Below are 16,832 nucleotides of genomic sequence, written 5' to 3'. Positions count from 1 at the left end.
TTTTTTATTACGCATTTCTGAAGTTGCGTCAGTTGTTAGGCCTTTTGGGGCTGGTGCGTAGCAGCAACCTTCCCGCAGATATGTCAGAATTTCTCACACATCCTTGTGACCTTACGCCATTGTGGTCCATATTGTAGTAGAACATCATGGAAATCAAAATAATAACCACCAACGTTGGCATATTATAAAGTTGGTCTTGCAACCCAGGCTTTTTCTACCCGCAACCATTAGTTGCATTCGGTTCTGCATCTACAATTAGAAGTCTTCTGGAATTTTAACAGTTAAACGCTAAGGCCTATTTGTCTAAAGAGTCTGTTGAAACGAGGTCCCCATGACAACTATTCTTGTGCAGATTCGAAAAGGAAGGACTTACTTTACTGGTTCATATTTGTACAATAACGCTGTTTGTGGCTGCCTCCTTGCCTCCTAGGACATCGCCCAACGAGAGTGCCATGTAATTAATTAAATATTCTCTATCTGTGGGAAGAGTTATTATACAACACGGCTATTGCCAAACATTTCCTCATGTATTTGTGTAAGAAAAACTTACTCAGGATCCTCTTAACGGTCCTGCTCAAAGATTGGCTTCCTTTACTGATCTATGTGCTGCTGGAAGTCTGAATATTGTGTTCATAGTACTTTCAATAAGACGAGCCCACATGCAATCCTTCCGCCGCCATTTTGTGCAAAGCGAGTTATTGTCACAAAGCAGATATGAAAGGGGCGCAAACAGAGATTCCTGCTTAATCTCTGTAATAAGGGCTTGTGAGGGTGCTAACATGGTCACCTGAATTATGCATGCCCATTGTGCTCAAATATCATAAATCGATGCATGAATGCCCTCCAAATCATTTTCAGTTCATGAACATTTATACACAGAGCTCTCGAGCGCCGCAAAGACAATTAGTCATATTTGTATGCCGGAATTAATTGAGAGTGAGATGCGGGAGGCAGCGAAAGAGAACAAAGAATGCTTTTTGTCAGTTCCTCCAACTGACAGGGATAATTAGATATATGAAATTGAAATTCCTCAGCGGGGGGTTTCTGTTGACAATGAATTTTCTTTTGATTCCATTCTGTTAGTCTTTTATGCTGTCATCTGTGGCAATTTGTTATTCAGTTTGAAGCTTGCAAAAAAAGCTAAGCATTCTGCTTTTATGAGTAGATGATGTCAGTTTGTACACTGCTGAGAAATAGATATTAAATGTAATCTTTAGGCAGAAAAACACAGAACATTTAAAGAGACAGCGCTCAGCTGCTCAACTCTCCAACCAACTTAGTGTGGCGAAGCGAAACTTTGTTGACTGTGCTGTTCAGAAGTTGTTTGACTAGGCTCATTCGAACTTTTCTGATGTCTGAGAATATTGAAAACCTTTCAATCGGCTCACAACGAACGCGATGCCAGGTAGTTTTCATTTCTTAGCAGAGGAACCGTATAGATACATTGGTATAGCCTTTGATATGTGGCCACAAACGTTGAAAGTAAAATGTGTTATGTGGGGCATATTACCAAGCAATTATCGCTATTGCTTGGTTAGAGACAAAAATTTACCACTGAGCTGCGGCGATTTTTACCGCAAATAAACCTTTGTATTACCAAGGTTTACCGCAAATGCGATAAAAATCGCCGCAATGCATGAATATCGCTGAAAAGTCAGCGATATTCATGCATTACCGAGCTAATGCTCTTAACCATGTTATCCACCTCCCATTGGATAACATGGCTAAGAACTGCTCAGGGCAGGTGTTAGCTTTTGGAGATATTCGCGCTTAGCGCGAAAATCTCCAAAAGTTGGTAATAGGAGATAGCGATGTTAGCAACTGTTTTCAGTCGCTAACATCTTGGCATGCCCACTTTGCATGTCATTAGTGATAAATATCACTGACATGCAAAGTGGGGCCCAAGATGGTCGCTATCTCCTACTAGCTGTTGCTAACTGGTGTTAGCGACAGCTAGGTAATAGGGAGATAATTTTATCTCCGCTTTCTTGGCTTTTAAAGCCAAAAAAGCGGAGATAAACCCCCTTGATAATATGCCCCTTGGTTTCTTCCAAAAAGCTAATGTATAAAGCAGTACAAATAGACCCATTCCTGGTGTCAGATTCTCCATGTTGGGTTTTATTATACGATACATTCAGTAACAGGAATTAACTTCATCATTCATGATACCCAGCCCAATATGTTAATTCAATACACAAATCTATTCACATTCTTAAATAAGAACAACAATTCTGTGAAACGTTCGAACATGCTTTCAAGCTGCTCTGAATCTATAGGAGTTGTGTCCAAACATCAGGTCAGTAAGGATAATTTGTAATCAGATTTACAAACATTTCTTATGGCGGCACCTGTAATGGTTTGGAATCATAAACAGGCACACATACAATGGTTTGGCATTATAAATAGTGCAATGGTTTGATGTCCTGAAAATACATAAATAATACGAATCAAGAAAATGATGCACATAAAACATGTGACATTGTTGGCACAGAAAACTAGAATTCAACCATTTCCAGGTGTGAAATATGGTGTAAGTCAAAAAGGAGAAGAAGCGCGAGACACACTGAGGCACGTGACTTGTTATAAGGGTATTACAGGCATCTAATGCGTACATTTCCAGATATAGACCATGGGCCTGTAAAGAGATGGGGGATGTGGAACGCCCCTTAAAAAGTAGCGGATTTCAAGTGTGGCCTGTTTAGAGTGAATGGAGGCCATATGCATTCCAAATAGGGTGGACGGCATCTGTCACTTTTTGGCATATCACCAAACTCTAAGTAATTCCCTATGTCTTGAGAAAGAGCATTCTAAGAGGTCAGCCTTAAAGCAGATTACCAGCTAACATGTGAGTCTCCGTCTCAATTAGTTTAATATGCAATGTCTTTGAACTTTTACTCATTCTGTATATCTGTTAGACCTTACATCCTTCGCATGGTTTTCCCTGTCTTTTTGCCTCTAGGGGCTGCTGATCAGTGCTAAAGTGGAAGTGCTCCCTGTGTAAATTGTGATTATGGTTGATTATCCATGATTGGCATATTAATTTACTTGCAAGTCCCTAGTAAAGTCCACTGTGTGTGCCAGGGCCTGTAAATAAAATGCTACTAGTGGGCCTGCAGCACTGGTAGTTTCACTTACATGAGTAGCCCCCCCATAAGAGGAGAGGAGTTGGCCCAACGGCTAGGGCGGTCGACCTGTAATGTGTCTAGAGCCAAAGCAAGGCAAGGGAGCATCTTGTGGACAACAAGGACTTTCCTTTGACGTATGCCAAAAGGGGTATAAGTATTGGGCCTGTAACCCCACATTCTATGAACACTTCTGGACTGAGAATTCTACCTTGAAGAAGAGATGAAGAGCTGTCAGGAATAGTACTGCCCCTTTACTGTGGGTTGCTTTGCTGGGTAGGCCTGCAGTTGCTGGTTCTGTCTGTGGGCAGTGAAATAACTGGACTTTGCTTTATTGTATTCTGCTTTTCCAAGGTTCTCCAAAGGCTTGTGTGTGCTTCCTCCTGTTGGAAGTCTTAGGGTCATCAACGACTTCATCTGCAGCCCTACTGAACTCCTCTGTTGGGAGTTCTGACCTGCCAAAGTGGTGTCAATTCCAGTTCTGGGCTCTTGAAGGTGGTTTGGCTATTCAACGACTCAAAATCCATGCATCACCCTTCCAGCTTCCATCTGCAAGCTTGCTGTGCAGTTGAAAAACCAAAGCATCACCTCGTTGCTGCTGAACAACTGATGCAGGGCCATTAGTAGCCAGAAGAACAGCTGCAGACCAAGTCCAGAGCACCGACCCCGCTCTGACTTTGATGCCGGCCCTGCTGTGCAGCTGAAGGAATTGATGCATCATCTGTGTGTGGAAATCAATGTAGCTCCTGTTTCACTGCTGCATTGACCCACAGTGCCTGGATTTTGTAATGCATTGTACCTGTGTGCCAAATCTTCATCAACAGAGCCCCAGAGTAAAGGATCCAGACAGCGTATCTGAATTTCGCGAGTTGCTTTCCTTTACAATAAGGATTTGACTCAACAGTTCTCCCGCGAGCAAGAAGAACTAATGCCTCCACTCCACTTGGACTAAGGAACGGACGCATCACATGTTTTTTCGGACACTTCCTCCCTCTGTGGCTGTTTTTTATTTGGATTTTGACACATCAAAGGTTGGCTGTGCTAAAATCACCGCATCCATGGTGTTCTATTGACAGAATTGCTTAAACCTTTAACCCCTTCACTGCGGCGGCTATTCCGCTGCAGTGCTAAGGGGGCAGAGCGGCCGCGAGCGGGTCCATGCTGGTGACGGAACTGCTCCATCACCAGCCACCGATGCGTTGCGCTCATGACGGAGCGGTTCGGTCACGGCCCGCCCGCTCAATGGAGCGCTCAGCGCAGGCGCGGAATCCACGCCGCGCAGGCGTGCCGAGCGGGCCGTGACGGAACCACTCCGTCATCAGCACAGCGCGACCCCGGCTGATGACGGAGCGGTTCCGTCACCAGCAGGGGAGGGGTTAAAAAATGATATCTTTGCTTCTGTATGTTGGATTTTAGTTGTTTTGGTCTTGTTTGGTTTAGATGAAAAGTGGTTCATTTTCTAAACTGGTGTGGTGTTCATTTGTGGCATTTTGGCTGGATTACTGTATGACTTATGTACAAATGCTTTGTACATTTCCTCTGAGATAGGCCTTACTGCTTGTGCCAAAGATACCAAGGGGGTGAGCAGGGGTTATCTTGGGTGTGGAACTCAGTTACACTGTCTGGAAGGAAGGGTCCGTACTTGGACAGGGTGCATACCATTGCCAAATAGAGACCCCCATTTCTAATAAAATCTTTTTCTTTTTTGGGGATTAATACTCTTTGTTCTATGCACGCTGGTGTAGTGAAAATAAAGCTCTGCATCTGACTGTTTCACAAGAAATTATCACTTTGTTGCTTTAGGTTAATAGTGTTTTGCCATCATAAACGGTTGTCTAAGAAGACAGAAAAAAGGCTTGAAACTGACTACATTAGTTATTGTAAGTTCATTAATTCAATCATTTTTCTGATCAGAAATGTGGCCTCGCCCCTTCCATCAAAGTTACTGAATATTATTTTGACATTACATTGCTAAAGAGTTATAGCCTAGCCTTCTCTTAGTCTTAATAGGACTGTTGTTCCAAGGGTATCCTTCATACTGCCAAGTCTTTAGAGTGTATCTGAGAACCTATCTAACTCCTCAGAAGGAGGACCAAGAAGCTCCATTCCCATGGGGACATCACATGGTCCTATTCTGCTAAGCAGTAGCATTTCCCATGGCCCATTGGGCAGAAACAGCAAATATGAGCAATAAAATGAGCTTGAGGAGGTCGAGTGTGTCTTCATGATTTATCCCACTCTGCTAATTCCTAACGCTCAAATAACAACTGTCCACCCAGAGCGCACTGAGGCTTATATATCCTTATCAAAATATGATAAGAAGCAGGAAAGGCTAACTTTTAAATTTAAGTGGCATGTCAGATGAGTAACTTCATAATAATAGCAGAGAATAAACACTCCCTGTAGTATCCTGCGAGACACGTTCTAGTGCCCCACGGGAAGTTATCATGCCAGCCACTCCCTCGAGGGCTGGGCACACTGCACCCAACACCCATCCATCATGGGTGCTACGCGTGACGTGGCCCCGCCAATAAAAGGGCCTGGATGCACATGCTTGAGGCCAGTTACTGCTCTACATTCACCTGGTGTCTGTGTCGTCATTTTCAACATGTGGGCCTGAGGCCCAACACTACAATGGCGATGAGGGGGTTCTGTGGGGAGAAGAGGGGTTCTGTGGGGTTCTGTGGGGAGAAGAGAAGCCAGGCCAAGAGGCACCCGCTGCCAGCATGACTGCGATTACAGGAAAGCAAGAGTAAAGCCTCTCGGAGATCGGGCACGCCCGTGCCCACCAGCAAAGATCCGTAGCACCCACCTCCAGCCCGCGATGTGCTGAGCAACCGTGAGGGGAGAATGCTAGAGAAGAAGGGTGCAAGCAGCGACGTAGGCCCTCAATGCTTGAGGCGCCAGCACATACTACTGTTCCAAACTCAACAAAAATGACCGACACCAGGAAAAGTGGACCATCATTCCCGTACCTGAAATAGCCCAAGCCAGGCAACGGAACACAAGGTACATTGGCCGCCTGCGGAGGTCTCAACTGGAGCAGGGTGAAGAAGTGGACGCATCACCTAGCCGCCTCTGTATCCCGCGACCCCATGCTCGTGTCTGCTATTTCCGCGCAGCCCACAGCCTGTGAAAGGGGCAGCGCGGAGAAGAACGGCTTCCTTCAGTCTCCCAAAAGCCAGAGAGGATGAGAAAGATTACCTGCGCTGAATAGTGCTGCACGCATCTGCAGCTCCACCCCAGCACACCCTCTCACCTCGCCAACTTGTGGCACCGATCGGCCTGTGAAAGTGCAGCACCCAGAAGAGACAAGTCCTACCCTGTGATCCTGCTTCCAGCGGGGCTGTGTCTGTGCAGTGCCTGCATGATAGAGAAGAGTGACCCGACTGCAGCCCAGGACACCACACAGTGGACAAGGGTCATCTCGAGCAAAAGGGAAACAGTTCGCCGTCAGTAGCTGTGGTGTACACTGTGCACCGCTACTGCCCCACCGGCGAAAAAGGTGCTCAGGATCAGTGAGAGTGAGCTAGGGAGCCACATCAGTGCCAAATAGTGCCGTGAACCGGCCTTCCCAGGCCCCTGCAGCAGGAGGAAAGCCACCATGGGCAGAAAGACATGGCGGATGGAGCGCCACCTAAAGGTCCATTGCAAGTAACTTTGGTGAAGCGGCATCTACCAATGTTAAAACAGGCATGCTGCCCAACAGAACAAAGCCTAAAATGCCTACCTCATTACCCGGAGCGAAGACGGCACATAGAGCCTCGCACTGCAAAGAGAATGCTGCACCAACGTGGAGACAACTGGCACTGACATTAACGTCCCTGCTCCACCTGTCTTGCCCCAGAAGTGGACACAGTAAGCACAAGGAGCTGCAATGGTTTGATACTGAGTGGCAGGCGAGTCCCTACCTGCAGATGCCACTACAGATTTCTGACTCGTTAAACAGATTGAGGACAGCAACCACAGCGCCACCTTTTGGCCAGCTGCTGCTCCGCCTCCGACGTGCAGCACACACATTTATGAGAGGAGAACTCGTAGCCACCTCATTGCCTGCAGAGAAGTGAAAGGCAATGTTGAAAGGGGCAGCATACCCTGAATAATGTAATGGAACTCCCCAACCGGGAGAACACCCTGGAAAAGACAAGCACACATGGCATTCAAGTAAGGCCAATGTCGGCAGCATCGGGGGAGAACGGTGACGCCAGCAAGGCCTGATTAGAATGATGGCTGCAGCGCCACCTAGTGACTGCCCAGAAATCTTCACCTGAATTAAAAATCTGGCCAGCCATGCCGCGCTGCTACCCACTAGATGAAGAGCCCTAGTGCCTCAACACACACACAGATAAACAGGAAAGCTACATCCCACTGCACCTGTCCAACACAGAGCCCATGACAGCTGCTATTGTCTCACCCACAAGACAAAGTGAAAAGCTGGAACCGGTGAAAGTGCACAGAGCACCCTCTGGTGACAGCCGGCAGATACTTTGCTGCCTCCTGCAACTTCCCTTGCCAAGTTCGCAAGAGGTACACAGAGACACAGTACTGCTCTGTCTCTTTAACAGAGACTGACCACATCAGCAACACACACACCCTATAGACTGGCCTATTGTTTGAGTGGATAGACTCAACCGCCAAGAGAAGCACCCCAGAGCCAAAACCTGACCAGCCATTATAGCAACGTCTCCAGGGAACTGCCCCCAGCAACAGCGCAAGAAAGACTGGTGCAGAGCACGCACCACACGTGGCTGCCCAGCGCCTCCGCTGGTAAAGAGATTGCATCACCCGCTCCTACTGGTGAACAGGCACAACCGCAAGCCACACCACAGGCACCTCAAGTGCCAGAAGAAAGCATCCAAGAACGAGACCGAGCATGCAAAGTCAGAAGTGCGCAGAAAGCCGCGTCAGTGAACCTGACTGCACAGGCAGCACCCAGGGAACCTCTCCACAAAGCACTGCTGGATGCAGGTAGGAGAACACCCACGGATCCTCTGCCACAGCAAAGCCCCGCAGTAGGCCGAAGACCACCCACGGTGTCCTCCCTCACACTGCCTCAAGACGGAGTCGGCCGTGACCCAAGATTGGCAAGAGTGGAGTCGCACACCCCAAGTGGCAGGCCGCCACAGCACCATGCGCTCCAATAAACAGCGACACAAGACCGGACGTCACGTCGCCCCGCAAGCAAGGAGCACGTCACCAAGTGACTAGTCCAGACAAGCATGCCAGAGCAAAAGCAGAAGCCGGCGCCATGACAGAGCCGCCTCGAAGTCCAAGCGCAACGCCCTCGAAGAAAAGAAGAAGAGTGACAGCCCTGTCACCCAGAAGACCGGATGAACACATGTGGGCTGAACAAGCCACGCAGGGAGAAGACCGAGGACTCACAGCCAGCCAAGAGCACACCCTGACACACCAGACAGCCACCAAGGCGGACCGACGTCCCTGGATACAGCCTCATGGGTGAACCGAACGTAAGCCGCAGCAAGCGCCACCCGCGTCTCATCCAAACGCTTCCCCAGGCGACCGTCCGTCCCGAGCGTCGGCAGTCGAAGTCCAGTGGCATCCCTGCTCCTGCCCGCAGATGCCACGGGGAAGATCAGCACAGAGTGTCCGTCCTCACACCGCCTCAAGATGGAGTCGGCAGTGGCCCCGAGCCAGACAAGAGAGGACCCCCACACTCTACGTGTCAAGCCGCCACAGACACTCCAGCTCAGCAAGGCGAAGGCACTTGGCTGCCAAGTCCCTCTGGACATCCAACACTCCCAGCAAGTCGCCACCACCTGTCATCCCAAGTCACCACATGGCTGGCAACCACCATCATGCCAGCCATCAGCACCTGCGTCAAACATCACCACTCCCAGAAGATCGGCGGACTGGAGTCCTGCACCGTCACCACACCAGCCGACAAAAGAAACCAGAGGCCACCTGTGAACCTGGCCTACACCGAAACCATGGCAGCGAAGGCAAGTCTTGGCCAAGACTCATTCACCCGTGGGAGTTGGGCGTGCAACTAAGTAACGGCTCCTCAGCGGTCCTGCAGCTGCCCTCAGATGGCACACAAGCAGCCCTCAGCGCAGCCCTCCTACAGTCCCGCAGAAACCCCGACAATGGGCCTCCCCAGGCGGGAGAGCGAGTAGAGACTCTGCCCCACCCACAGGTTTCCGGTCACAGCCCAGCCGCTCAACAAGGACAGTCGGCCCAGCCACACCTCTGTGAACTCTCCCGTGGGACTCCATCCATCTTTATGACGCAACCCAATACAAGGAACTGTTAGAACCCACCACAGACCACCACGGACCATCATGGACGTCAGCAAAGTGGAAACCAGGCAAGGCAGCAAGACATGTCACCGTCAACAAACTGTCAGTATGCAGCGGACGTCTCCAAGCCAGCGGTCGTGTCCTGAGACCCTCAGGTTAAACTACGGGTGCCCGGGGAGAAGGTTCTGCTACAAGCCAAGTCACCAATCCAAGTCTTCTGTTGTCCTGCCACCTGACTCTAGAGACTGATGGACCCTGTGGTATCCAGTTAACTGTTTTGTTTTATCCCCACAGGTTGGACCAACATGTTGTTTGTTCCTCAATAAAGTTGGGGAGGAATGTAGTATCCTACAAGACACATTCTAGTGTCCCGCAGGAAGTTGTCATGCCAGCCAATCCCTTGAGAGCTGGGCACACTTCACACAACACCCATCCATCACGGGTGCCACGCGTGACGTGGCCCCGCCAATAAAAGGACCCGGGTGCACATGCTCGAGGCCAGTTACTGCTCTACATTCACCTGGTGTCTGTGTCATAATTTCCAACATGTGGGCCTGAGGCCCGACACTACACTCCCCAGCTCTGCGCAATCACATTTCATAGGTAGTGCAGCTAAACTGGTGATGATTCAGTTGTTGCAAGTCATTAAGAAGCTTGTACTGTACCTCAAATGAAAGGTGAATGCAATCCAGTATATACTGATGATGCAACCAAGGTACACCCGTCTCAATGGATGACGTTTGACCAAGAGGTAGGTTGCGCTGAAAGAGGTGTGACAAAAGCAATGCACAACATGAAGAACACAAAAAGGTTTTAGCAGTTTCGGAGACCTACCAAGAAGTAGGGAGATCACAGTCTTAATTCCAAATAACCAGAGAACCAAAAATAAAGCACCAAAGCAAGCCAGTGGGCTGATGGTTGTCTGAGCATGAGCTACAGACAGAAGTAAGTTGAAGAGTAATACAGGTCTGTACACAGTAGTTCACAGAAAAGCACAGGATATTCCAGTGAAGGCCGTTTGCTTAAGTAACAGAGGGCAAAACAGGGAGTGGGAGTCACTGTATGATGGTCCCCAATTAAGAAACAATGCATACATGAGGACTCTCTTTCTGCAACCCAGAGCCCCAAAGAGCCCTCATGCATTTTCATTTGTGGCGTGTCTGGACTCAATCCATAATGATCTGATTTCAACGGTAAATGCAATGGGGTAGTGCAAGTGCTGTAAGTGCCAACTGGTGTGAGGGGGTTCCGACTCTTCCATATCTTGTAATTTCCTGCCTGGAAGAAAGTCACTTCCTTATTAGTTAGCGAGTGCAGTGAAGCTCATTAGGTGGAGCCCGCCACAGCACAGGATCCTTAATGGTACTCTGGAGAGCAGGGCAAAATTGAGGTCACACAGGGGCAATATCAAGTAACTTTGGCCCTTATTTATAAGGCCTTGCGTCAGTTTTGCGCCGCCGGTGCGTCACTTTTTGTGATGCACCAGCAGCGTACAAAATGCGCCTTGTTGCGCCATATTTAAAAAGTGACGCATCTAGGTAGATGCGTCACTTTTTAAACCCCTGCACCACATTATACCTGCGTCAGGTATAATGGATGCAGAGGGGGGCGTTCCCCCGCAAAAAGCCTCGTAATAGTGACGCAGTGAAATCTATGAGATTTCACTGCGTCACTTTTAGGATGCTGTTGCGTCAAAATCTTGCGCCTGCCTCACAGCAAGCGTAAGACTGACGCAAGCCCTTTCACATGGGGCTTTCCCCATGTGAAAGGACGCATTGCTGGAGTTGCGTCACTTTTGTGACACACTCCAGCAATGCGTCACTTTTGCGCTTACAGATGCGTCAGAAATACTGACGTATCTGTAAGTCCTTGCGACATGATGCGTCATACATTAAATATGACGCATCTTTGGTGTCGCAAGGAGTGCGCAGTGAAAAGTGACGCATTGCTGTTTTCACGTAGCGATGCGTCACTTTTCATAAATGAGGCCCTTTGACAATTTTGTATTACCCTTGCTATGCACAATTCTCACAATTACCATATTACCCCATGTTGTATAGTTACATGCTGTTCGCACATAGTGGCCTCAATACTGTTGCTGATTCAGTAGGACCTAGAAAGCTTGACAAAACAGTCTGGTTTTATGATGTGTATTAAAAAACAGTAATGAAGGTTCCGATCTTAAAGCCAGGAGAATAATGAGGTTCATCCACAGCCACCAGTGTTTATGGGGTATGGTCACTGGTGGTGGCGACAAATACAGGTTCTGATGACAGGGGTGCATTTTACTGGGATAAGACTCTGGATGTTTTTCCTTGGTAGGTAGAGGCCCGTCTTCTAACACCTCATCTCATGTGACATCCATGACTGCTACTCTTTTCGTAATGTCCTCCGCCTGTTTTGAGTCTCTTGTTCATGACTGCGTTACTTTCAAGGCTGGTGCACTCTCCCTCCTCTTCAGGGGTGGTACTGGATTCTGGTGCCTGCAGAGTGGCGAAGTGGCTAAAATCCTAGGTCTTCTTCGCCTCTGGTTTTGATGGTCCCTGCTGCTTTCTTCCAGGCTGCCCTCTGAAAATGAATAGTGAGAGAATAACACGTATGTGTACACATATCCAATACATCGTGTTGACAATAGGTCACCATGTCATCATATCTCATTTTCATCTACTCCATGCTCTTCCCTTATGCAAGGTTGCTAAATCTGTAAGCCCACTTTCCCATTTGTTGACTATAGGCAACAAAGGAGCTGTAGAGCATAGTACTTCCCCATTCAACATAAACTTGTTTCAGAACTCTACCTAAAAATGCATCATCTTTGTACATGGGAAGCCATCACTTACTTAAAGGTTCACCCTCACAATCACTCTTGATGGCACATAGGAATGTACATATGAATCGGAGGGCAATAGATGATGACTAATGGGAGCAGCATGTATGGCTGATTGGTGGACATTGTTTATCCATGATTTAACACTGAAATGATGGTTAGTGCTACAGTTGTCAATGCTCTGTGTTTGACAGGAGTTAAGCAGACATGAGCATGGGTCCCATGTGGATTTTGCAATATCAAGTGCCAGAGAAAATAAATAGGGCATATGTCCATAATGTGATTGACTCTTTATTTAAGGCTTCCAATGCTCTAACATGACCAAGTTCCTCCATGTTAAATTGTGAGTGAACCATATATAATACATGTTTTTAATGAAATATGACAAATTCAGATACTAGTTAGTTTGACCATTGGCTTTCAGTTGCAATTTATGCATGACACCATGGCATACGGACAACATGGACATAGCCAGACCCAGTACACAGTAGACATGACAAAACTCTTTTAAGCAAGGGATGAAGGTATGAAAGTTCTGTATTTATTGACTTACCGCCATGCTGAGGAGCCTCCATCTGAGCATCAGCCATCTAGACTCCTCTTATTGCTCTTCAGTTTCTGTAATACACATGCATTGTGCATTGTGCACAGTTAGGACACAAAAAATTATTATACAACCTGTTCCTTCTTTCCTATTTGGTCCTATGCAATGCTTCCTAACCTATAATAAGACCCTGTCTTGTAAGATAGAAACAATTGGTCTAAATATCAAGACACACTCAAACAATAAAAATAATTCTATTTTAATAATCATCACTTTATGATGTTATGAGTAATATTATATGAAAACTCAGTTTGTAGACTATTTATTGTGTCTGTCACACCTATGGTAAGATCATGAGTTCTTTATTTGGTGTGTGAGTTATTATTTGCAAGACTGTTCTGCAAGTTATGGACTGCAGAGATACTGTAACACATAAGCCTACACACACCGCGGGGCAATGTACTTGTACACATAGAAAATCACAGGTTGTGAACACATTCTGAATATGAACTTGAAATTTAACAGCATCCTGTGTTTATCTTTGTTAGCATATTATATCAATCAGTTTTAAGTGCTCTGAGGCCACCACTGGGTGGTTGACAGCACCTTAGAAAAGAATCAAATAAATAGGCACATTAAAAAATAAGTTGCTTCAATGAGTCAACAATAGGAAAAGAATGTTTACAAAATATGTATGCCTTTCAAGCTTTAATTAGAGAAATGCTGCCATAGTCGGATAATTTGTTAATACCTTTGGCCTCGTTTTCACATAGACACATGATGATGCTTGGTATTTAGAATGATGTTTAACCTCTTCTGTGCTCATGACAGCCCCGGCCGTCATGAGTCACCTGGCCTGGGCCGTCCGAGCCACACCCAAGATTGGAATGTCCCAGCACACCAGCGGAATTCGTGACGCAGCAAAGCGATTAACTCTGAGCTATTTATTTAATTTATTGCGTGATAGGTTTGTTAAAAACTGTTACTAAAATGTTCATCTGGTTCTGAAATACTTAGTTGGTGTACAGTCACAGATGCAGTTGGAAACAAATCTGCATAATTATTAATATCCAGGTACAAAAGTTGCAAATTAGAAAGCTGTTCTCTACTAAAATATTTCACTTTTTATTGGCTCCCCACATCTGCCAGGGAGAGGTTGTTCACCTAGTTAACAAAATCTGCCCGCACTGAGAGACATGCAGCTGGAGAAGCCCACTTTAAAAACATTCAATTTTCTTTGAAGAAAGTTAAGTATGCACATAAAATGGTTCCCATCTTTACTGGAATAAGTTTCCAAAATAAAACAGCCTGCTAAAACATATCTTTTCATGTGTTCGCATTGTTTAAATTACAGTGTTCCCAGTCTGTGTAAATTGTACCCACAATTGCAGTCTAAATGCTGCGAGCTCAGCAGTTGGACCGCCGTATTACGGGTTGTACGAATGCATTTGTTAATACTGTGGCTAAACTGCTGACACCACCAGCACACCGCAAACTACCAGGGTCACGTTTAGAGAAAAGCAGCGGCCATAGGGTGGTACAGGTGAGTTTACCGCCGTCCATATTACAAGTTGGCTTTTCCACCAGCTGACCACGGGAGTGAGACCGTCAGGTTGAAGTCGGCCGAAACGAAGGATTTGGGGTTCGTACCCACCCTTTTCCTGTTCTTTTGGTCAAAGTTCGACGTGGATCCCTTTCTTCAGGTCCTCATTTTACAGCAGCATCTTCATCTCAAGGATTATGACCCTATTAATGGCGATATACAGGTGAGTTATTTTTGTACATTTACCCTTTGCCTGGATTACCCACATATGTGACCGACTCCGGCAATGGGTAGGTGGTATTTTTCCACATGTATCATGCCTATGTGTGAATCCGACACATGTGCATTCAAAATGCTCACACAGGCATCAATATATATATGGAAAGGCTATCAACACTTCTGCAAAATCTCCACAGCCACACCACGGACACTGCAGTTAACCCGTAATATGGTGGTCAGAAGTACGCTGGTGCTGTGGTCTCCTGGTGGCTGTGGTGTTTGGCCGGTCAGACCGCCAAACTCGTAATAAGACCCTCAATGTTATAGTTATTCATTAGAACTCCGGGGTGTAGCTGCTGCAGAAACCAAATACCAGGCTGTTGCTCCATTACAAGTACATGATTCACTTGGTGTGTCACCATGCCAAACGTTTTTCCACGGATGAGAAAGATGTTTGTGAATTTGAAGAAATGCATTCTCATTTTAGCTGCTTGGGCACTAACCATAATTTCTATGACAAAATATTTGAGAGAAAATGGTTTCCTCTCAAACATGGTTCATCATATTGCATCAGAGGATCAGCATTTCCGAACAGGGTGAAATCACATTAGAATGCACCACAATTGCTGAAATGAGTATGGCACAACCTAAAAACATTTATATTGTGATTAAAATCTATAATCACCCTTTGTACATGCTCCATTTTGTGATCCTCACCATGAGGCATTCACTACAATGAATTACCGTAGGACAACTATGGAAGAGTTCTATCACAAAAAATTCTGGCAGGTATGCTAATTATAAATTTGCACCTAAACGGTACAATGAAAACACACCATCTAACAAACAATCTTGTGAACTTCGCCCACCTTTTAAATGTACGATTTATAATTAGGCAATATTATCAAAGGAGGGCATTCCACCCTGATCAATCACCACCTGAGAATGCCCCCTCTGATAATTTAACTTAAGTATATTTTACACTGCATTGACAGATCTGAATCTTCTGAATTTAGAACCTCAGTATCAGAAAAAGATCCCCGGTCATAATTCTGACCCTAACTTGAGTGTTAACCTAAACCTCCATGCCATGTATTCCTGTTAGTGTGAGGTGTCTGACACCCCTCATTATAAATTCCTTGTGAATTTACACCTGTAATTTACTCTTACACTTTTGAATAACTTAACTATTTTGTCTATGCGTGAAATCCGAGTGTAAGCTACTCAAAAATATAGACTTACATGTCTCCACCCCCTGAAAGAGTAGCTGGAGATAAACTATGAGTGTAAGTTACTACTGAAAAAAACACAGCATTAAGTCCAGCACCACACATGACTAACCAATGGTCCTGCAAAATTCCCCATAGAAAACAATGGAGGCTGGGACTTAAATGTAAACTGCATATGGAAAAGTGTTAAATTAAAATAAATTATTTAAACTGATTAAAAAATGTGATGTAAGATATATAAAAATTCATATTTATTATTTCATTTTAAAATATTTAAATAACCTATTTTGAAATAAAAATGAATGTAACAAAAATTATAATAAAATATGAACAAATTACATTTAACTATCAAATTACTTTAGGCAGAGATCTCCACCACCGCAATGGAGATCTCCCTACGGTAAAGTACAGGAAAAAGAGAAACATTTGTTAAACTTGGACAAAAATTGTTAAACATTTTTATGTTAAATATTAATGTACATTGATTTGATATATTTATTTTAAATGTAGAACTAACGAAAACAAAATGCTACAACATTCTTTAACTAATTTTGAACAAAATGTAAATTCATTTAAATCTGTTAAATTAAGTGAACATGATTTTTCCCAAGCTTAAATTAAAAAATAAATTCCCACCAAAAGTTAAAAATAAATGTTCTTATCATGCATTACATATTATTAAATGTGGTGTATACAATTAATTTAAAGTACTTTAATTATGTTTTATCAAAAAGCTAAAAGTTACAATGCATTAATTTTTAAGGCAAACATTTGTAAATATATTTTACAATTGAATGATAAATATATATTATTTTTATATTTATTTGATATTAAAATATATTTAGTAAACATTTTTTATTATTTAATTCATATAAATTAATGTAGTATTGTATCCTATGAGATTTTATTTAAGTCTCTACCTCCATTGATTTTTATGGGAGGGTGTTGCAGTACAAGTGGTTGGCCATATGTGGTGCTGAATTTACTACCGCTCTGAGATGGAGTAAGTTACTACAGTTTTGTGTACCTCTTTTGGCAAGTTAGAATGGCAGTTTTGTGAATAGCAATAGGCATTCGCTCTTGTGGCCTAA

This window comes from Lissotriton vulgaris, chromosome 4_1 (assembly GCF_964263255.1).
Source record: "Lissotriton vulgaris chromosome 4_1, aLisVul1.2, whole genome shotgun sequence".
Lineage (NCBI taxonomy): Eukaryota > Metazoa > Chordata > Amphibia > Caudata > Salamandridae > Lissotriton > Lissotriton vulgaris.
The sequence above is the reverse complement of the archived record's forward strand: the minus strand, read 5'-3'. Positions refer to the sequence as shown.